The sequence below is a fragment of the Podarcis erhardii genome, assembly GCF_964252035.2.
Source record: "Podarcis erhardii genome assembly, chromosome: 5".
NCBI lineage: Eukaryota > Metazoa > Chordata > Lepidosauria > Squamata > Lacertidae > Podarcis > Podarcis erhardii.
In genome coordinates, this window is record NC_138509.1 from 28,467,368 (window position 1) to 28,491,578 (window position 24,211).

Below are 24,211 nucleotides of genomic sequence, written 5' to 3' on the forward strand. Positions count from 1 at the left end.
ATCTTGAGTGTTTAACCCACTGTGTGATCTCAAACAGAAATCCAGACAACAAAAAGGGAGAAATACACAATTTCAATTTTATTAAACAGTAAATCAACCACAACAGAGGATAATTGCCAAACACTGATGGCTATTTGCCATCTTCAGGAAAAGAGGATTATTATTTATTAAATGTGCTAGTTGCTTTATCTTGCCCAAGGCAACACCCCCTACACTTAAAGCATCCCACCCAGGATTAAATTACAGATCTATTTTTAGTTATGAGTAGATTAATGATATTTGCAACACATGGTCTCTTTTTCCTCAGATAGAAGCAAGAGCTAGGCTTTTTCCAGCCACACCACGGCAAGGGTTTTTAGATAGAACAGGCAAACTTACTTGGAACTGTCTCATCCGAGTGCCTTGGATAAGGGGATAGATAGGGATGGGGGATAAATTCAGTTCACTTTTCATTTTAATATAAAGCTGCCCAATTCACTTTCCAAAACAATGCTTGAACCAAAACAGACATTCTTCCAGATTCTCATTTCTCTGAATTTTGTTATCCGTTCTCCAACTATTTAATCTGCACAAAAGTGTGTGTATTAGGATGCATGCACAGAAATGACTTTATTATTGAAAATATAAATATGCATTGTATTAGAGGAAATTTCTTATTAAAAATTGTGTATGTTGGGGAAATGTGCAATGAGGACTTAAAAAAAACACACCTCGCACTTGTGTAGAAATGTGGAGAACTGAACTTCTGCTTGGACAAAGGAGAAAATAAGAGAAACTGAAATTGATGGATTTAGTCAACATGGCACCTTCCATATATTGGACTCCCAACTCGCATTAGTTCCTGCTAGTATGGCCACTGATCATGGATAATGGGAACTGTGGTCCAATCTGGGGGGCACCATGCTGTCTACTCCTGCCTTAGCATCGCCTCATCTTTACCGACACAACTGTTTTTGCCCAACCCACTTTATTCTTCATCACCTTTTTATCTCCTTTGCTCAAGATGTTCCCAATCTCCCCTTACCAGTAATGATTAATGACTATATGTGATCTGTGAGATACATAGTATACTTGCAATACGTGAGAATTATAATAAATGCCCTTGGAAGCAAAATGCATAAATGCCTTGGGAAGCATCTTTGTTAAAAGCAGAAACCTTTCTACATAATAGAACAAGAACTAGGATGGTCTGAAGGACAAATGAGTCCACCAGTTTTACCTAAGCAGGTCTGGATCTGGCCACTGCATGGATGGTAAACTAACGTATTCCGTCTTGGGTTCTGTGATGGAAGATGGGACAGAAATGAAATGGAAATAATTCTTATATATCTTAACACTGCTGAACTCTCCAATGCAGAACACTTTTTGGTAATTCCCTCCAAGTTTTGCCAACTTTACACTGGTTCAGATAAACTAGTCTGGGTCTGCCACCAGCCAATCAGGGATGCCTTTTAAAACTGTAAGTCACTGGGCTTCACCTCATCCACCCTGCCCTTTTATAAATATTTTGGTTCATACAGACCTCAGTCAAGAGTAAATGTGAATAATGGTCAGTCTCTTAAGGCCTTCACCTGTCTCTCCAGGAGGGGCTAGCCAGTGAGTACTCAAAAAGTAACAGTCTCAGTTACCTGTTTATCAGATAAAGGCAGGTTAACCTAGGAAATCAGGCTGAAAATGGGAGTGAGCAGGAGACTGTGAGTTGAGAGATAAGTGGGAAAAGTTTTTATATTGGCCTGAAATGATTGGAAGCCTCTAGCAAAATGAGAAACAGATACATAGTCTGCTGCAGTTGTGTAATGTCTTGATGAGTAACAATGTTGACATAGAGGATTAAGGCATAATATGCTGGTGTGGGTCTACATGCAACGCTGTTGGCAGATTTGTCACAGAAACAGCAAAGTTGGATTGATGAGTATAGATGTGTGAGCACCTCCTGTGTGTATCAGATTGTCTTAGAATTAGCAAAATATGTATGCATGAAGATTTCAGAAGATCTTTTCTACATACAATTCAAAGTGCATGCATTTTTTCCATGTTAATTTATTTGGTTTGAGTCACGGACATGGACTTCATGCCAGCATTACTTTCTTGATTTGAGATTAAAAAATATGGAATCTCTGGGGATCAAGGGTAACAGGGCTGTTTTGCTAATTAATTTTTAAAAAATCAAATAAAAGCCCCCCTTTTGTTGTTTTCTCTTTCTTTCTTTCTTTCTTTTTTGGTTGGGGGGAATTAGACCATTCAAACATGCAACTATCAGTGGAAAAAATAACTAAAAATGGGATTGGGCTGCTGACTTATAAATCATTTCCTTTCTGATTGACCAGAATCCTTCCCCTGACTATTCTCCATGCTAGAATAGTCACTATCCATTTCATCAATTAATATAGCACATCAAGTGTTCCCAAAGATGCAGAAACTCATGTCAAATCAGATTGCCTACCTACATAGAAGTTTTGGAGGAAATGGCCAGATGCTATAGATAGTTCAGATGGATGTAGATTGGTTTTTGAATGCCTAGGAGCCTGTGACTGACCTATTCATGGATGGTTTATGAATATTTTAAAGGGGATAACTTGCATGGGATTGAAAATTTGGAATTTGACTGCATTCTGATTGTCCAAATCACATTTACATTGAAAAGCGAGGAAACCATCATGCTCTGGCAAGGCACAGTATTATCTTAAATAGCACCCAATCATATTCTTCCTCAAATCAGTTGCAGAATTCCATTTGAGAGGAGAATCAGGCCTCCATATCCCTTTAGAGCCAAAGACACTTTTCAGATAAAACCATTCACACCCCTTCTAACTTTGATGCCATGGTTGATCAGATCCACTTTTTGTAGCTTTGGAACTTGCTTGTCCACTTGTTAGGGATACTTTTTAGCTTGTAAAGAGTGAGGATGTGGACAGGATTCGTGAAGTGAGATTTCCCACGTGTATGATTAAACCTAGTCCTTCCTGGCTCATAATAGCTGCCAGAAGGACACGGGGTGACTGGGTGGTGTAGGGAAGCTCCTCAATACCTTCCTGCATGAGGAAGTTGCTTCAGAAAGCATTAGAGGTAGTGGTAAGGTCTTTTTTTATTATTATTACCGAAACCCAATGTATTTGGGATAATTTCTGACCGGTCTCCATTGCTCTGTTCTTGGACAAGGTGCTTAAGCATGTGGAAGTATCTTAATGCCATGTTTTCCTGGATGGTTTTGAATCATCTAGAGCCATTTCCATTTGGTTGCAGGCCTAGATAGAGGCTGAAGACTGGTTTAGTTGCCTTCATAGTTTATACAGTTGAGACGATGGTAGCCTGCCCCTGTTGGTTCAGCAGCTTTCGATACCATCCACCATAGTATCATGGATCACCTGAGTGGCACCATTCTGAGATGTCAGATCCTTGCTAGAGGGGTGGTTTCAGAAGGTGGTGCTGGAAAACTCCTTGGCCCACTTGCTTATTGCGTCTCATAGGGTTAATATTATTATTAATTAGTCATTAAATTTCTATACTACACATCATCCAAGGATTACAGGGTGGTTTGCAATTAAAAAACACAAAAATACATAACTTACTAACAAACAAAACAATACCTCCCCATTCTGCCACCCTCCCATGCCACTTAACATCTACGTGAAGCCACTGGTAGCTTGGAGTTTGGTGTCATCAGTATGTAGATGACACCTAACACACACACTCATTTCCATCACCATCAAAGGAAGTTGAATCTATGTCTGATGATGATCATGGACTGGATGCAGGTGAACAAACAGAAGCCTGCAAGAAAATGGAGGCATATCAAGGAACTGGGGTTCAGCTTGTTTTGTATAAGGTTTCACTCCCTTTGCCATAATTTCCTCTTATATTTTTATAAACCCCAATTAACATATAGCCAAACATTTCCTACATTCATTATTGGATTGAGGATGGAAAGCACCCAGCAATCCTGAAGTGGTAAAGACCAACTGCTTTGACTTTTCCCCCTATAGATTACATGGTTCTGTTTGCCTAAAGCTGACTTGTCTGCTGTTGCCATGTTTGCAATCAAAAATATATGTTCCTGAAAAGAATAACAGCATGACCTGACGGAAGTAGGTTTGGAGCAGAAATTACCAACAGCTCACCTTGAGCCGCTAACTTGAAGTACTTCTCAAATCCAAACTAGGAAGGAGCTGCTTGTTTTGTCAAAATGACTACTGTGTTCAGGTTGTTAAGTAAATTTTAGCTGCAATTTGTTTTTGTCAAAAACTTACTGTTCTACAGAAGAAATAGTATTGAATTAATGCCCCACACTTCTTTAGTCTGTTTGTCCTTCTCCTCTTACTGCAGTGCTTTGCCAATGCCATTGGGAGATTTACTTCCCAAAGGTCGAGAGGACCTTGCAGGATCATAGAGTTGGAAGAGACCACAAGGGCCATCGAGTGAGAGAGCAAGTGCTCCCTCCTCTTAAGAACTGCAAAGGTGGATAGCACTTCATTCTGCCTGAAGGAGGCATTGCTGCCGTTGTGATAGCAGCACATTACTCCAAAACCCAGCAATTGTTGAGCCTAGCAATCAGTATGTACAGGCTTGATGCTGCGCCAAGATTAAAATGAATCTTGTACTATTTAAATATGGCTCTAGACAGTTGGCAAGTCTAATAAAGCTGAAGCACAACAACCAACTTGTGTATTTGGCAACCCAGTAAGCTAATGCTTGTTTGAGACATTTATATTTATGATTATATTCATTCTTTTAAAACATGTACCAAACTTCTTGTTTCAGTCCTATCCTTTCATTTTAAAGTTAAGTGTCTGTAACCGAAATAGACTGAAAACTTAGCATAACCAATGAAGCTTTGCAGTTGTTCTATCACTAACCTTGATATCAGGCCAGAATGTCCTTAGCAACTGCTTAGCGACCACATAGCAGAAAGAATACATTTGTGTGTATGTGGATATTTTTTTCCCTTCCAAAGACTGAGAGCAAAGAAGTACGGTAGTTGGGGGCTGTGGATATGAGGTGTGAAGATCAAGTTGGAACTGGGATGCAAAGCAATTTGCTACTTGGGGGAGATTGTGGGCCTATATAGTGGATGTTCCCATGCATATGAAGAGGATAATAACCGAGATATTTTTCGGCACCTAGAACATGGATTTTGGCACTGCTTTGCAACTTTATGGTATTCTGGATCCTGTAGGAAAGGACTTTGTTTTCCATCCCATGTGTCTAAAAATGCAGTTCTTTCTCTGTGCTAGTTTGGAGAAGGCTATAGAAAGAACTCAGAGGGACAATGTGTTGACAGGCACCTCCTTCTTTCAAGCCTCACCTTTCCCTTTTTTTCTGCTTGCTATAAGGATTCCCTGGACAGGATCTTTGATGGGAATAGTAGTAGACTTCACCCTTCTGTCATCTTGCATCAGGCATTGTTCATTTGACCCTAATGAAAGACATGCCAAGGAGGCCCAGAAAATATTGGTAATTATAAATAATTATTCTAAGTAAAAATTGTAACCTTCCAGAATAGAAACAGAATGGGGAATCTAGATTTCAAACAAATGACAAATGGAACAGATGGATTGGGTATCCCTCCATGCTGCTGCGTAGGCTCCAGTATCAGTCTCTCCATTTGTCCATGAAAGGGGCACAGAATAACTGCATCAGCAAAGTTTGAAGTCGGCTTTCAGCAAACATGCAGTTTAGTCAATTAAAAGTTCATGAAATATTGTTAATTAAAATGTGCAGAGAATGTGAGAAATCATTTAGTGAGGTATGTTCAATGTATAACAAAGATTAATGGGAATAATATGGAAAGGTAAATGTTTGGCTGAACTTCAAGAAAATCTTCTTGACAGTGATGTATATTGCTCCAAAGAACTTTTCCCAAGGGAAGTGATACAAACCCATTATCAGGGACATGTCTTGCCAGAGAAGATAAGAGCTGCAAAGGTGACAAAAGTTCACTGCTTGAGGAATCACATGTGGTCTGAAGAAGGAAAAGGTATTATTGCATATCTTGCTGGTTGTGTGGCTATCATTCATTGGTTAAATCTTGATGACTTACTTGTGTGAAAAGGCCACTGCAGATTAAAGAGCATAGATGGTGCTTTAAATATTGCCTACATGCAATCACTAGGGGGCAGGGAGGAGTGTAGCTCAGAGATAGATCATTCTGTTTTCCTGTATCAGACCCAAGGTTCAATCTCTGGTGTCTCCAATAATTATTATTTTTAAATCACAGGCAATACAGTTGGGAAAGATCTGAAACCGAGATCTGGAGAGCCACTAATAAGTACAATAAATATTATTGCGCCTAGATATGCCAACAGTCTACCTCAATATCAAGGTATTATTTTGTACGTGCAAATACATCTCTTCTAAATGAGCACAATGTAATTTTCAGCTGTGATTCACCGAGTGCTTTACACATATATGTGTGAACAAAACCTCCATAAAACAATCCAGCTTCTCTCATACTCAAATCCCTCATGGGTTTCTTCTCAAATTAACTCAAAAACAAAACAAAACTGCACCTGCTCAGGTCTGATTTCCAGCTGATTTGGGGAAGCGTTGTATTCTGTATTGCACGGCTGATTAGAACGAGCAGACCTTTGTACATTGGCTTAATCATTCCAAGTAGGCAGAACTGAGAAATACACTGCACAGTATGTATTCATTTAATTTTACCTTAACATTAATAAAATGCCATTCCTTATTGTAAAGCACCAGTCAGTATTTTTTAACAGGGAAAATGTAACAAATGACAAATCTACACCATTAAAAGCAAACAACAGAAGTCTCATAAAATGATTGCAAAGTTGAGATAAAAATGTTTTAAATCATTCATGGCATAGTAAGAGCTGAAATGGAGGAAGGAGGGTCCCAACAACTACAGCATGTTAAATGCCAGCTCTAAACACGCAAGGGTGTATTCCAGGCATCCCCAAACTTGGCCCTCCAGCTGTTTTGGGACTACAACTCCCATCATCCTTGACAACTGGTCCTGTTAGCTAGGGATGATGGGCGTTGTAGTCCTAAAACAGCTGGAGGGCCAAGTTTGGGGATGCCTGCTGTAATCAAACAAAAGATTCACCACTGCTGAAGCTGCTATGGTGAAAATGTCTAGTGGTGATTTGTTCATATCTGATCATATGAGAATGATCAATGAGGTATGTGGGAGTACTTCCACACAGCAATTGGCTGTGGACTCGACAGCACTAGTAAGTGCTGTCCCTTCTTCCTGTTCCCATTTAATCTGGATTTACCATTTTTGTAGGGCTTGTTTAATTATTGCATTTTCCAATGGGTAAAATTCAGTTTACATGGGAAAATAATAAGAGATGGCATTTTGGTGAGGATGCTGTGTGGGTATTTCACGAAATCTGCATGTACAAGCAACACACAGTCACCAATAAACTGCTGCATGGAATAGCCCTGATTGAAAACCATACAGCATCCTTCATAAATGTGTGCATAAATGTAAACCAAATGTGAAACAAAGGTCTTTGATGGTTTTGTCTGAGGGAGGCTTTTGAAGAATTTCAGCAACTTCAAGTTAAAAATACTCTTAAGTACAGGGATAAAACTTGACTTTATCTGGTCGCTCTCTTAGAATCTGTGGATTGAATTACTTCCTGCACTTGCCGGTGTCTGCATTATGAAAGGATATACACAGATGGGTAGGGACATGTGAATATCTGAGGTTAGAAATTATATAAACAATAAAATTAAACGTTGAAATGTGTGAGCAGGTGAAGGTTTGTTTGCAAGAGAACCATGAGAGAAGATATAGGATTGGGGGTGAGGGGGTGGGAAGAAACAGCAGAAGAACCACCTACAGTACCCTCTCTTAACATGAGGAAAGAGGAGGAGGCTCTTGACTGGAGGTTTTCAGCAGAAGTTGGATGGCCACCTGTCATGGATGATTTGAGAGTCCAGTATTGCAGGGGGTTGGGCTAGATGACCCTCGGGGTACCTTACAATTCTATGAGTCTATGATGCTAAGAAAAACCGAGGCATATTTAAGGAAGCCCCACAAGCCTCTCATTCTCGCGCACCCTTTTCACGAAGAAACAAATTCTCCTTCCCTCCCACCATTTCCAAAACCCCAATTTCCACCCACCCTTCACGACTCACTGTACAAATTAAAACTTTAAAAAAGTAAATAGAGCTGATGAGTGGCTTCTTCCTCTGAAAACTACCATTTAACATTTCTGACGTCCAGACCCCGCAGTCACAATTCAGGCAAGAGGGGAAAAAAACCCCAGGAAAGGCACTGAAGTTGGCTGGCTGGCACGTTCTCGAAGAAGTCCGTCAATCTCCCGCGCGACAGACAACCCAATACATCTCGGTGTAAATGCAGACGCCTTCCCTCCACTACCAGCTACGGCCACGCACCTGAGCCTCAAGCAAAGGCTCCTCCCTGGGGGAAGGTCTGGCTCTCAGAACGTGCTTGCAGCCGAGGGAATGAATTGCGCAGTCTCCGGGCAGAAACAGCCCATTGAAAGGTTCTGATTGGCTAACAAGGTTGCCACGTGACCCATCCTAGTTCCCTTTGTGCTGTATGGTATTCCTGTGACCTGATTGGCTAGACCGCTAAGCAAGAAGAAAAGGACGCCATTTTGTCTGCTCACAGTGTTCTCAGGAATTCTGCCTTCTTTTGAACTAAAACGGTCAGAACTGAAGAACTGCTCCTGTCCTTTGCAGTGTTTTCTGACTACCTACAGAACAGGAGAGTAGCAGTGAGTTGCAGAAGTCTCTGTAAGTGATCGTGAAGGATATATGGTTGGGCCTGAGTGTGTTTGGCTTTGGGATTTAGGAGTTTTGTTGTTTTTTTTTTTAAAAAAAACGTTTTCTCCTTACAAGTTCCTCAGGGCTCTGCCAGTCTTCAATAGACACACCTCTAGTACACTTGATTACTCGCTTTCCCCTGCCTTCATCTGACTAAGAACATATAGAAATGTGGGGGAGGGGGACGAAGCTTAAAGGATATTTCAAATCCAGCCCTACTGATGATCCCCCCCAAATGTTTTTAAACTGAACTGTAGCCAATTCAGCTCCCCCTTTCCAATTATTCTGTTATTCGCTAGATACAAGCCGAGAAAGTTCATAGATCTAGCTTCATACATCAGGGAGAAAAACAGATTCCTAGTTTGGAAGGATCCATTTTTGGGGGGCATTCAGAAAAGGGGAAAAAAGGAGGTTAGTGCCTAAACAACCCAGAAATAGCTGGGAAATGGCTTATAGGAAAGAAGATGAACATTTTGTTTCCAGCCTTATTAAAATTGCTGGAAGATTGCTGGAAGATTTCCATCCAAAATAAAGTGTGCTTGAAATCCAGCCTGTTTCTCTAGGTCCTTCTACCCACCCAGAAGTTAGCCATCCCTACACTTCTTTGTTCACCTCTTCCTGCTTCTGGCATAACTTTTGTAGCCTGTTATCTCATTTCCCTCATTAGCTTTTTTGGCTCAGGTTATGGTGAGGCACTCTATCCTCTTGTGATAACAGTGGTTGTACATATTACTGGCAAGAAATGTAGTGTTAGGTTCCAGGTTAATTGGTGCCTGGGATTACCAAACCATGGGAGCAACAAAAGCCCGAGGCATTAAAACGAAGATCTATGTACTCCTTCAAAGCTGGCTGTAGGAGAAGACCTCCTAAGGGATTGTGGATAGTAGCAAATATAATAATGACATATGCTTGGTCATGGGTAGGGACAATATCTCAATTATGTAAGCGTGGCGGATGTTCTTTTATAATGGGAATGGGAAAATGATGATAGGCATTGTGGAGGCTTTTTGAATGCAAAAGTGTTTCCCCTCTGACTGGTAAACAGAATTCTTCTGTTATAATGTAAATCATTTAAAGATGGCTTATGCAAGAGACTTTAATTTGAAATAGCTTCTGGTAACTGCACTCTGTTAGCTCAGGAGGCATTGTTGGACAATTGCTAAATCTGCCCTACTTGGAAGAAGGGATAGGGGGCAAATCTGAGTCAGTTCACATTTAAAAGCAAGCACTTCTCTGAAATTTGCAGTGCAGTTCTCTAGCCAAGTAATGTGTACAGAAATGCAAATACTAGGGCATGGTTTGCATAAGATGCATATATAAGTGAAAATAACATATAAAATGTATATTAGGGAAAATCAGATTGCAAAAAGTGTATATTAGGGAAAATTGCATAGAAAAGTATGTTAGGAGAACTTCACACTAAAATGCTGATAAAAGTTCATGAAGACTTTTATATTAAAAAAAAATCACAAACTGATGTGGAAATTGGAATAACTGATTTTAAAATGGAAAAATGACAAGCTCTGAAAATACAAAGTTGATTGATTCATCTATGCCTCCTTAGAAGCAACTTGCTGTTCCCCTTGTTAGACAAGCTCCTTAACACTTTATTTATGGCAGGGGTTGTCAACCTAGTCCCTACCGCCCACTATTGGGCGTTTCAGGATTCTAGGTGGGCTGTAGGGGGTTCTATGGCACAAGCTGAATCCTCCTTCCATTGAGCACTGGTGGGCGGTAAGGAAATTTTACCATCAAGAAAGATGCATTAGTGGGCGGCAGGTATAGAAATGTTGCCTACCCCTGATCTATGGAAATGTGCAATGTAACTTGAATGCTGTTATGTTGGGTCAAGTGGAAGAAATAACATATCTAGGTTTTTGTATAAGCAAGTATCTAGCAGATGTTTGTATGATGACTATTAGTCACATCCTGTATGCTCCATTGGAAGATGGAGAGAAATGGTTTCGGAAATTTGAATGAAGCCAATTTAAGGCAGAAGTCTTACTTTTGCATATGGTTGGCAAGAAGCAGCCTTTGTAGCTGTGTGTATTGGCTGCTGTTGGTTTTGGGAGAACTAGTGCTGTCTTGTCAAAATGCTTGTCTGCTTCCTTCTGCTCAACTTGTATATATTTTTTTAAAATAACATTATAATACTCTAGTAAAAGGACCCCTGGATGGTTAAGTCCAGTCAAAGGTGACTATGGGATATGGCACTCATCTTGCTTTTCAGGCCAAGCGAACCAGTGTTTGTCCACAGATAGCTTTCTGGGTCATGTGGCCAGCATGATTAAACTGCTTCTGTCACAAAGGAACACTGTGACAAGCCACAGCGCATGAAAATGCCATTTACCTTCCCACTGCAGTGGTACCTATTTATCTACTCGCACTGGTGTTTTTTTGAACTGCTAGGTTGGCAGAAGCTGGGACAGAGCAACGGGAGCTCACCACTGTCGTGTGGATTTGAACCACTGACTTTTCAATTGGCAAGCACAAGAGGCTCAGTGGTTTAGACCACAGCGCCACCTGCGTCCCTCAATATTCAGTACTCTAGTACACTTTCCTTAAAAGATAACTGACCCTATAAAAACTATCTTTTGAAATTTCCTAGTGCTTGCAGGAAGTGCTGGAATAGTAATAACATTTTTCAAGTCAGGCATTATTTCATGGGACAATCAGGTTCCTGGGAAAATAATTTTTGAGAATTACTGAATGCAATCGTCTCAGGGACAGGATATCTGAAAAGAGAACTCAGCATGGAGTCCAATTGTAGAAATTTTGGCAGGAATGATATGCACTAAGGGAGGAGAGAATGCACAGTCCAAATGAATTAAGGCCTTTTTCTTGTGGTTGTCAGCTGGTTAGCAGATGGAACCATTTCCCCCACCCACCCCAAAGTTAGTCATATTTTTAAAAAGAGGTGCTTCAATAAAAATAAATTGCTCTATCAATCACTGTGTTTTTCCATGAGCCTTCATCAGATCCGCCCACATTTTGCATCACCTGCTGTTAATCTTATTTATTTAATGTTTTAAAAACAAACCTTACTGCATGAAAAGAAGACCCAATTGCCCACTCTCCTTTTAATTTAAAGACCAACTTGAAGTTGTGCACTTCAGTTATGCAAAGCGTTTGTCCACAAATTACTGTGATAAAAATGTAAACTGACAAACCATGGAACAAAAGCAGCTGTCCAGAAGCTCAAAATAGGCCATCAGTTTTTTGATAAGCAAAGAGACAGGAGTATTTTAAAAAGAAGACAAAATTATCTCCATTGAGATGCTGGTCCATATATTTCCATGTGTGCTGAGTGTATTAATAAGTAAACATTTAGCCTAGGAAATGTCTAGTTTTCATGTAAGAGATTCTGGAATGGAAGGTGCACATGGAAGCACTGGAAGACTGTGACCTTAGCGTATTCCACAGAATGGTTCACATGCTGCCTGGCCACACACTTACCTACATAATTGTGCTGTCAATATGCAGCAATTCCAGTTAAAAGGTCTTGAGAAACAGGGCTGGGAGAGCCCCTCCAGAATGGATAATGCCTGCCAAATTACAGGCAAATAGGTAAAGGGGCTTTGGGGGTGGACACTTTCAAAATGTGATCCCCCAAATTTATATTTAGTTCCTTAGATCCTTTTCTTAGAAGTGTAGAACAAATATTATATTGCACCTGTAACAGTACCACAAACTCAGATCATACTGGTTGAGTGGGCATATATTGTGTAAAGCAGGGGTTGTCAACCTAGTCCCTACCACCCACTAGTGGGCGTTTCAGGATTTTAGGTGGGCAGTAGGGTGTTCTACGGCATAAGCTGAATCCTCCTTCCATTGAGCACTGGTGGGCGGTAAGGAAATTTTACCATCATGAAGGATGCATTTGTGGGCAGTAGGTATAAAAATGTTGACTACCCTTGGTGTAAAGTGATCCTGCAACTAAACTGGTACCAAGGGCTTTATATACTAACTCCTTGAACTGAAATGATAATACAACTGGTTAAATAACTGCTGCTTCTGTTTCAGGGGCTTTAATAGCCAGGCAATGAAAGACGGGAGGAATTTAGATGAAGTATATTTTAAAAGGCCTAACTTTAGCTGTTAATTACTGGAACTAGATGAATATTTTCTGATACAATAGAATTCCACCTCTACCTGCACTCCTGCTGAACTCATTTTTGTGGCTTAACTAAAGTGTAGTTCCTCCCTCCGTCCTGCTGAAACTTTTTATGTGGCCTTGCACTTCTTTGAACTTGAAAAAAGGCACTTAAATTGAGGTGGGGACAGAAACCATTTATATTTGCACAGTTAATTATGCAAAAGTCCACAAATGTGAAAAAGGAGGAGAGCATAATCCAGGTTTGCTTTGTTGCTCATAATAATGGAGTCTTTATAATTACCGTATTTTTTGCACCATAACACTCACTTTTTTCCTCCTAAAAAGTAAGGGGAAATGTCTGTGCGTGTTATGGAGGGAATGCCTACGGGTGGCATGCCTACAGATTTTCCTCCTCTAAAAACTACATGCGTGTTATGGTCGGGTGCGTGTTATAGAGCGAAAAATACGGTATGTGACTATGACCTGTATCTCCAATAATATAATTTAATGTGGTATAAATTGTAAAAGACCTTAGTTACCACCCTACCTTCCAACTATTCTTTAGTAAAATAATTCTTGCTCACATACATAATTATAATATAGGTCCATGCAGGTGAATAATGCTTTTATTATTCAAGCAGAAAAGGACTAGGGTCTTTGGTAGATCTTGGCACAAGTAACTTCTGCTCTAGCCTACAAGGTGTCCTGTTTGTTCTGTGTCTGTTTGGGCTTTGGACATGATGGAGATAGAGCAGTGTGAAGCAATAATAAAGTCACCAGGAGTTTAAGGGCTTGTCCACACTTCCTCTTGCCCTATGCCAAGAAAGAACGAGTCCAAGTAGTTTTCCACTTGTCCCGTGCTTTCTAGGTGGATTTGCCTTTGCCTTGCCACTTTCCCCTGGAAAATCTGCACTAAAATAAATAGAAACAAATGGAAATCTGTGGAAAACGTGATTGCTGCTTGTTCAGATTCAGTACTAAAGATTGGGTTTCCCCAGGGGAAAGCAGTGGAGCAAACAGAGGTGTGGATTAGGCCTGGGCGATAAATCAAAATATTACCCAGGACCAGTATGGGGAGCAGACCACAATGTCGGCTTCACTTAATGGTATATTGCTGGTGAAATTGCCACCGCTCCTGAGTCCCTCTGCTAGCAACTTCCTCCAGTGAGCATTGCTAGCAGCGGGACTCAGGAGCAGTGGTTGCTTCACCAGGGATATATCACCGCGTGAAGCCACCATCCCGCTCTGCTCTCATATTGCACAGAGGGAGAAAAAAGCTGCATTGGCGAGGCACCAATACAGCTTGTTGCTCCCTCTGCATCTTCAAACTGCTCAGCTGAGTGTGCAGTTGCCGCTTGCCTCAGCCGAGCAGTTAAAGGATCCCCCAACCCAGCTCTGGCTCCCTCAAAGGTGGGGGGAGCACTGGTGATGATTCTGCTAGCCGTTCAAACAAGCCACTTTGTTCCAGCCCGCTAGGAGCTGGGGTGAAAGCGCCTCAGCTCCCACGTTGAGAGCTGTGGCAGTTTCACCCAGCGCCTCTCAGCCTGAGGCCAATGCAGCTTGTTTTTTCAGCATTGCGGCATATCACCAGACTGCGATGTTTAGCTGGTGATAGACTGTGATGTTGAAAAGCTGATATCGCCCAGCCCTAGTGTGGATAAGCCTTAAGTTAGGCAAAGTTGTATCCAGCCAGAGCTTGCTGATTGTTGGATGGCACTACAGTGGTACCTCAGGTTACAAACACTTCAGGTTACAGACTCCGCTAACCCGGAAGTAGTACCTCGGGTTAAGAACTTTACCTCAGGATGAGAACAGAAATCATGCGGCAACAGGAGGCCCCATTAGCTAAAGTAGTGCTTCAGGTTAAGAACAGTTTCAGGTTAAGAACGGACCTCTGGAACGAATTAAGTTCGTAACCAGAGATCCCACTGTAATAGAAGGTATTATCTTGACTCCTTTCAAATAATTTTTGAAACTAAGAATGCTGAGTCTTGGTTAATCACTGGAAAGTGTTGGATTGTTTTATTTACTCACAGCAAAATAAGATTGCAGGAGTCTGTTTAGAGCAAATGCTTTCTCAAATACTCGTACATAGAGTAGCCTGCCAGTTGCAATGCAGGTGTGCATTGGACCTGCCTTGCCATCTCTTGGCAGATATCAGGGGCAGCAAGAGGGTGGATTGATTTGTGCAGTGTGAGCAACAGGAAGTTTGAATATTCCTATAAAGAAGCAATGCAGCTATTGCCCTCCAGCATCACAGGATATATTCTTCTTAGGAGCATGTGCAATTACAACTGTGCTACTAGTTATGATTTGGCTATATTCTATCTCCAGGATGAGAGGGATCAATGTTTTTGAAACTAGTTGGTGAAGAACAACAGTGGGAGAATGTCCTGTATGTAGCAGGCTGGCCACGGTGGGAAACAGAAAAGATACTAGACCAGATCCAGCAGGGCTCTTCTTAAGTTCAACTCCTACAATAGTGCATGATATATATTGCAATAGGCATGTGCTTCCTCTTTTTAATAAAAGTGGATGCACACAACCTTTGAATTGCCATTACTGAAGCACTCTTTGGAAACTGACATTACTACTACTGCATCCCCTTTAACCCCAACTTACTTTGCCATACCACAAGAAGAAAGGAGCCGAATTTCTTGAAACTTCCCTCTGTCTAACCTTGGATCCATCAGACTACCCATTTTCTGCCTAAATCTCTCATCATCCCTTAGACAGCACTCATTGTAGCAAAAATGAACAAAGCTACAGTGGGAGTGATTCGAAATAGTCAGTGGCTTGGCATTTGGCTTGCGTATTTTTTTCCACTTCACTGCCTGTTTTGTAATTTAAATGCTATACACCCACTCCCTAATGCAGCTGATGGGGTTGCTTTCAGTGCTGATCGGCTGATGGGATTGGGAGGGAGCCCCTTTGAAGTCTGGAAAATGTCTGCTTCCAGGTGCAGTTTGAATGCAAACCATGTGTCTGCAAATCACATTTTTTCCCCTTCTGCAGACTGACAGAAAATTACCATTTGGAGACACAGTTTGAATCCATATGATGCCTAAAACTTACAAGGGCTTCCACTTTGCACCCATCAGCTGATTGGAGTTGAGAGCAAGGACCTTTGATGTCATACCTGACATCAGTGCTCACATAGCATATAATTGACCTGCAGGCAATAGAGGGTGTTGTGGTTCAGCCTACCAGGTGGATGCAGTAGTTTCCTACTTCTAATCCATTGATTTGAACATGTCTGAAGGTCCTTGGGATGAAGATGCAGGAAAAGTATAATATATTGCAAACGGACACACCACCTTTGTAACAAGATAGAAGTCTTGACACTGCAATCCATACTTAATCTGTGAAGACATAGGATTTATTCTTGAACCAACATCCTCTGAGGTGTGTGTGTCTCTGTGCGCAAAGAAACAATCTTGGTTATCCTTAGATTGTTTTTACAACTTTTAATTATTTCATTTTAGTATAATTGTGAACAGTGAAAAACTTGATATTACCACATGGTAGTCATCATATTTCTGTGCTGAAACTTAAAATATAGGAAAACCTCAGGGTGTAGGTTTGTCTATAAGTTGTGGTTAATAAAAATATTAGGAGAAAGTAAATGTGGGTGGCGCTGTGGTCTAAACCACTGAGCCTAGGGCTTGCCAATCGGAAGGTCATCAGTTCGAATCCCTGCAACGGGGGTGAGCTCCCATTGTTCGGTCCCAGCTCCTGCCAACCTAGCAGTTTGAAAGCACATCAAAGTGCAAGTAGATAAATAGGTGCCACTCCAGTGGCAAGGTAAACGGCGTTTCTGTGCACTGCTCTGTTTTCACCAGAAGATGCTTAGTCATGCTGTCCACATGACCTGGAAAAACTGTCAGCGGACAAATGTCGGCTCCCTCGACCTGTAAAGCGAGATGAGTGCCGCAACCCCAGAGTTGTCTGTGACTGGACTTAACTGTCAGGGGTCCTTTACCGTTACCTTTTAAACTTAGTAAAAAGCTGATAAATCTTTTGGGAGGGCTTTAAAAAAAATCATAGAAATGGGGATGCAGAAACATGAAGCACTGAATTTCATATTGGAAAAATAAGCATCTGAGAGAAATCAGAAAACTGACAGATTCATAAACCCCTATTTACCACTTGACCTCCTCCATTTTACAGATAGATTAGCAAGACACTAAGAAGAAAATCTTAGCTAAGTTACCCACTCTTGCTCCTTTGGGGGATAAAATGTAGCAGATATGAAATCTTCAAGGCATCATCACTTTCCATATATCTGATATTAATAAAAGTGGTTTCTTAAAAAAGAAGCTTGACTGCTTATCTGATCAATCCAATGCCATGCATGCACAAATAAGCAAGAAATAGAATTAGCAACTTAAAAATAACAGTGGCAATTAGTTTTTAATTGCAGCATAAATTTCACCTAGTGTATGTTCTAACATCACTGAATTTTAAAATACATTTGTTTGTTTGAATAAGTAATAAAAAATACTGTTTACCTTGCAGTTTGAAGTATTGTTTGCTGTTGCCTATTTCTCACCACCCTCAGCTTTTTCTGTCTTCCCTCCCTCCCTTGCCACAGAAATGCTGCAAGAACAAAACCAAAAGAAATGAAATGTTCCCAATATGTAATCATTCTGGTTCAAGACTATAATCTTTTAAATTGCTCTACTATGTTACATAAAAAGAGAAATATTATTAGACAGGAGTAATTTGGTATAAACTAAATTCTGGACGATAGGGTTTCTGCAGTTATTTAGGCTTCAGGAAAAAAAGTGCTAGCAAGGAGGATAATTACATTAGTAGCACACATTTTGCAGTTCTTATGAGTCAAGCAAGCCAACATCTTGGTTTGTTAATGTGAAGAGATGAGCAAGCCTGAAAAAATCGTAGTCCACCCTCCCCACAAATGATTTGGAAGGGGGTAGTAAAACATTTTCATGTGTAAGAACTGCATTCTCAGGCAGAGATTCATCCTGTGTCTTGCAGCAGTTCATTCAGCTGAACAGAGAAGCTGCTTTTTAAAAGCTGAATACTGGCTTGAATATTTGGCAGCAATTGCCATGGCAAAACGTCCTACAAAGTTCCGTCTGTGCAGTTTCTCCTGTCAGTGTGCATCATTTCATTTTTAGAGTGAATATAGTAAATTTACACATCATGTTTCACTATCATTTCCTTTGACAAATGTCCAAGTTAAAATCAACATTCAGAGCAGTAGTAACACTTAAACAATTCAAACTCAACACTGTTTTATTTTTCATTGTCATGCATTATGTGACATGAGAGATTTGTTTCTTTTTACAATAAGTTATAGAAATGAAGCCCCAATGTGGAAAAGGAAAATATCTAAAAGTGACAAAAACATAAAATAATTTAGGCTGCAATCATATGCACATAATGTACCTCTATACTAGAGATATTATTATAAATTGCTTAGTACAATTGCATTTAAATATGAATCAACAACCAGCAGCGATCTAGATGCTGAATTTTTGAACAATAGTTCATTTTAAACCCTAGTTTCTGAAGATGATACTTGAAGAAGAAATTTAACTGAAAATTTCATCTCCAAATTCTTCTAAAAGGGACAAAATATAATTCGGATGAGCTGAATGGTTATGCAGTGCGTGATTTGAGAGAATGTTATTTACAGTAAAGAAATAAAAATTCTGAAAGACCTTAGTTCTGAGTTTCCTATGAACCGGTTAGAAGCAGGCCCTGAGCATAAGATATAGTTTTGACCCCGTTTTAGCACTTTTGAAAACAATCTGAGAAGTCATAAGCAGCAAAGGGACTGCCTGATTTGGTTCAAGTTCAAATCTGGATCACAATTCAGAAAAATAAAGCTTAATGGCTCCTCAATTCACTATCATGAAGTGTGTGTGTGTGTGTGTGTGTGTGTGTGTGTAAAGTCTATTCACACCCCTCCCTCCCAGTTGACAGAATTGGATGACATTTGAAGGCATAATTGCCTCAACTTAATGGATAAGGTCTTCCCAGTTATAGACAAATGTTCTTTGTCATGTTGCATTATAATTGTTTCATGACAAAAATGCAATTATTGTATTTTCTTTCCCCCTGTAATCAAAACAATTGAATGGTGTGCAGAAAGGGGAGGGTTAACCCATCTCTCGTAGTGTGTGCCCTTGTGATTGTGTAGCAAAAAGAGCATGGCCCCGAGCACCACAGTCATGCTCACTGGCCCCCTACTGACTACCTACCACAGCTGCATGGGGCCATCCCCTCCTTAGAAAAATGTAGATGCCCTACTACTTGTTCCTATAAGCTCCTCCTCTTCCCGCAACATCAGTTCAGAACTCATTTCCCCAATATTCTTCCTAAGGAAAAATTCTGTAAAGTTAAGCTCCCCACCCCCACCCCCCAAAAATAAGGATGTGTCTTCATTTTTTCTTCCAGAGATCAACAGCCCCTGCTTATAATTGTCATCTCAGTCTGGACTGCATCTTCATCTGTAATAAATGAGCATCTTCATACATCATTTAACTAACAGACTTTTTTTCATGTTCATTTCTTGCTTTTGAAGCTATTCTGTAGCATGTTATTTAGGGAAGATCAAATGTATGAGATTTCTCTTTGGAATAAAGCAGGCTTTGAGAAGAGGGCCATATATAAAAAAATCACCCTTTGGAGTTCACCCATCCTTAAGTCTTTAATTTTTTTGAGCACCCATAGATCACCATAATCCATATAAATGCCAGGAGGCAGACACTGAGAGAGCCCAAAAGATGTAATGATTTCTAAGATAATAGCACTTAGATATATGGGGGAAATGAATAAAAATCAGACTAATGATCCTTAGTAGTTACGGCACTGAAGTTTGTAATTATGAATTTGGCCCACTTGTACCGCTTGGCTGATGATACCTGAATCAAGCATACACATCTGTACACACACACATGCAAAATGAATTTTTATCTAGCTCAGAAAAGGTAAATGAGCCAGCTGCTTTCTAGATAGATGTATAGAATTTCTTGTTAACCCTATGACTCAATTCAATTTTCATTCATTGGACTAAAGCTCACGAACTGTTTGAAATTGACATGTAATTTACAGAACAATGCCAGGTTGTTTAGATGAATTGCCTTTATGCAAGAGAAATCTTGACAGGAACAGCACAAGGCGTGCTGGTGGCCCATCTAGTCTAGCATTCTGTTCTCACAGTGGCCCACAAGCAGAGCAAAAGGTAGCAGAACTCTCCCACTGACATTTCTTTAGCAGCTGGTACTGGAGTATATAGTCATCATTACTAGTGGTCACTGATAGCCTTATCTTCCCTGAAATTCGTCAAATCCCATTTAAAACCATCCATGTTGACAGCCACCACTGCATCTTGTGTGAACAAATTCTGTAGTCAGACAATGTGCTGTGTGCATATATATTCTCTTGTCTATCTTGAATCTCTGACCTTTAAACTTTCTTAGATGACCCCAGTTCTGTTATGAGGGAGGCAAAATTCTATCATATCTACTTTCTGCATGGTTACTTACCCCCTCTGGAATGCACATTGTGGTTCTAGTCCTCATTAGAAAGGCTGGGAACACAGGTCACTGCTGCTTCTGCCTTTTCTTCCATCTGCCTGAAGGTTTTTTTGCATTTAGGAAGGGGGTCAGGAGAAGCCCCAGAACGTGGAGGAGGAGAGCAGGGCTCTATCTGGAAGCTGAAATGCTTTCACAGATGGAATGATTGGAAGAGTGTGAGGTTGAATTCCATCCTGAGTCTATCAATGTAAGAAGCTATTATGGTGGGATATAACACCAGCTAGGCTTGACAAGGTTTATTCAGGCACACAGTTCAAATGTTGGAAGTGCTCAGTCACAAATGCCTATCTGCTTCATATTTGATGGGGCAGCCAAGCTGGCTTATGCTTTTTGGAGGCAAATAACATGCATTATATCAAAAATGATGGATCTAACAGAGGGACTTAGCCCAATGTTGATTTTGTTTAATTGGATTGCAGAGGATATTCCAAAATAAATTCATTATTAAAGATTTCCATTTAATAATAACAGCAAAAATTGTGTGGGTGCACAAGAGGAAAAAGCCACACACCACATCTATCTGGGAATGATTATTGAAATGTTTAGAACTTGCAGAAGTGGACAAATTAACCAACTTGATTCATAAGAGAAATAACGAGTATTCAGATGTTTTTTGCTGAGAGATGGACATGTTTTTGTTCATTATTGAAAATTTAAGTCTTGGCAGGATTTTGTGTTTCTAAGTAATAGAATATGTGTGTGTATCTATTTAAAGTATTATACAATATAATAAGGTATAGAAACATTTTATTTTTAAAAAGACACAAAATGATGATGACGACGACAATGCCAGGAATGGGGCAGCACACTTCTGCCTCATCAGCCCAGCCAGGTCCCTTAGAGGGATTCTGGCTGAGTGAGCAGAAAGAATGAAAATGGGGGAAACAAAATGATGAATGGATGGGGGAGAGACTGGAGGATGAGGAATAGGTGTTGGCGGTGTGTCTTCTCCCTTGTTAATTTTCACAGGCAGTTTAAAACCTGTTGCATCCCTCAGTAGGGCTGTGTGGGAGTGACACACCCCTGTAGACCCTTGGGACAAGAGCAGGGGCAGGTTGCTTCCCCGACACCACATCAGCTCTTTTCGGGCATGCAGCATGATTAAATCTGTCCACTGAGATCAATGGAGACTAAATACACAGGGAGGGCCTTGCCAGACGGTTTGTTTTTTAAGCATTCTTTTGCATAATAGTGGGGGTGTCTACCTGCTAACTTCACTTATTTTTGCTTATAGCTTTTCCAACCCAATATTGCTGCTGATTTGCGTAAGAGAGATGCTGGTGTCCATTGTGTTGTCTATCATCTGCCACCCACCTCAGGAAGAGAGAGACTGTGCTCATGTGCTCTTGCATAGCTTTTCTCACTGAGAATGAGACTGTGCTCCTGATTCTGCTTGCCTTGTGCCCACGGTCTGATGAAGCCTGCTTTCATGAGATACAGCCCTGACCAATGTGCCTTCATGCTTGCTCCCTGCCTCAAGAAGGCAGGCTGGCCATTGTGACCTAGTGGTGATGTTTCCTGCCTCAAGGGGAGCAGTCATCTATTGCGACATTGTACTAATGCTGTCTGTTTGAATGGGAGAGACCAACCATTGCAATCCTGTGCTGATGCTTCCTACCCTAAGGGGAGGGACCAGGCAATGTGACCTCATGCTGATGATGCCCACCTGAGGAAATAAGACAGAACCTGTTACGATCTGTGAGCTTCATTGCCTTGATCATTTGTTTTTCATCATCTCTGGATTATGAAGTAACCAAGACTTTCTCATATTGCCAGAAATGGAGGCTTGGAATCTGTGTGAAGATGTGGGAGACAAAGATGTTGGATTATTTTACTTTCTGCCCTTAACAACCGTCGAGAAACTGCATATAAAATAGTTGTCTTCTTTCAAGTTGTTTTCATTTCTGGAGTCCCACAATTGTAAAAAACAGCAAAGTCACCAGTACTTTGTTTTACAGAAATTTGGACTGCAGCACCTATTAACTTACATTGGGTTGTATCCAGAGTTGCCCTGAAAGGCTCCTTCTCCGAAGGAAAGGGAAAAGGGGAGCTGTTTTTGCCTATTCTTCCTACAGCCTCCCATGCCACCTCCCACACTGTCTAGAGTAGCTATGGATCCTTCTATTTCCATTTGATGTCATTTTCACACATGTTCAATCAGAAGTTGGTTCAGCCCCATTTTCAGCTAATCTTTTTTTAAAAAAGTCTTAAATTATATGCATTTTTGCATGCACTTTCCCCTAAAATAATTTTGTGCACATGTATGTCCCCCCCCCATTCACATTTTCAGAACCAAAAACCATACCTCAAAATTTAGGGAAGTGTGCAATTCAGTTGTTAAACATGTCCAGATTAGAATATTCAGGATTTCCAAAGCTTTCAGAGCTCTCTCCTTTGTTGCGAGTGTTCCATAAATGAAGTTCCACTCATGAAAACTCTTATCTGGATCCATACTGATTTTGTAACATTTCCTTTTATAAAATATGACATTGAACAGTTCCAGACACACTGGAAATTAAAGCAATCATCAGAAGTAAGCTTATTGGGCTTAAAGTAGCAGCCAGGTATCCTGGGGTTCATCGCATTTAAGCAAAATGGTCTTGTTGCGATCTCACTTCCAATGCATATTAGTCTTAATATAGTCTATCAAGCTAATGTGCCATACCTCTGAGAGCTGACATACTGTGGAACCTGCACTGTATTTCCTGCACTGGTGAATAAGAGATGAAATAAGCTTGTGCATTTATTTTTAAGTTGCCTAGATACAGGATAATCAGCCATGAATTTATTCCATCACTAACAATTAACTACCATCTAGAGAGATACAGAATTTGTCGTTAGCTTTACTGTGGATAATGTGCACATGTCTTTAAGAGCATTAAACTAAGTCAGGGAATTGTAACATTCCCAGCGTTTCATTAAACGAAATTGGTAGTATATATTTCTCTTAATGCAATCATGGGGACATTAGCTAAACACATTTCTGAACTAATTCTCAAAATTGTAGGAGTGCTGAAGAATTAAACAGGTAGCGACTCTCCTGGCATGGTTCCCATTTGCCATCATTACTTGCATAGTTCTTCATAGTAATGATTCTTTGTTGCTGAGGGATCAGCTAGATACAATCAGCGCAAACAGTTCAGCATGATAGAGATAAGAACATAAAAATAGACTGTTGGATCAGGCCAATGGCCCATCTAGTCCAGCATCCTGTTCTCAGGCCAGCCAGATGTCTGTGGGAAACCTGCAAGCTGGATTCGAGCACAAGAGCACTCCCCTCTCCTGTGGATTCCAGAGACTGGTATTCAGAAGCTTTTGCTGCCTCCAGCTGCGGTGGCAGAACATATCTATCATGGCTAGTAGCCATCAGTAGCCCTCTCCTCCATGAATTTATCCAGTCCTCTTTTAAAGCCATCCAAATTGGTGGCCATCACTGCCTCCTGTGGGAGCGAGCTCCATAGTTTGACTGCACTTTGTCAAGAAAACCTGCATGAAGAGTTCCTAGTTGGATCTATTCGATTCTTCCATCCTATTGACATCAGGTACAATTTATGTGAATTTTTAATTCTATTTTATTCTTTTATGTTTTTTCTCTTGATACGGTTTATTGTATGACACCAGCATCATACTGGAGATGGGAAGCATAAGAGGTGTCCTTTCTCTGTGGTTGCAAACTAGAAAATGAAACAAAACAGCCTGCCTACTTTGGTTGGCTGTTTTGGCCCAGTTGCCGATAAAGCAAGCTGCAAATCTGTTTTCCTCTTCCGCCCCAGCTACATGG

General features: G+C 40.6%; 2 long non-coding RNA genes across 3 annotated transcripts in view; one reads left to right on the forward strand and one right to left on the reverse strand.

Annotated features, from left to right (window-relative positions):
- The window catches only part of LOC309342496, a 578,273-nt gene that overhangs the window by 396,122 nt on the left and 157,940 nt on the right, over positions 1–24,211 (forward strand). Inside the window, exons 1-2 of one of the 2 annotated variants that reach the window (XR_014156854.1) lie at positions 7,800–8,733; positions 21,665–23,972. This is a non-coding gene — a long non-coding RNA (uncharacterized lncRNA). Of the gene's footprint in view, positions 1–7,799; positions 8,734–21,664; positions 23,973–24,211 lie in introns of those variants that run through there. The other variant, XR_014156853.1, reaches the window with a different exon arrangement.
- LOC309342509 lies at positions 17,371–21,769 on the reverse strand. Its single transcript, XR_014156874.1, has 3 exons — positions 21,636–21,769; positions 20,380–20,557; positions 17,371–17,458 (listed from the first exon to the last, which is right to left on the reverse strand). It is a non-coding gene; the product is annotated as an uncharacterized lncRNA (long non-coding RNA).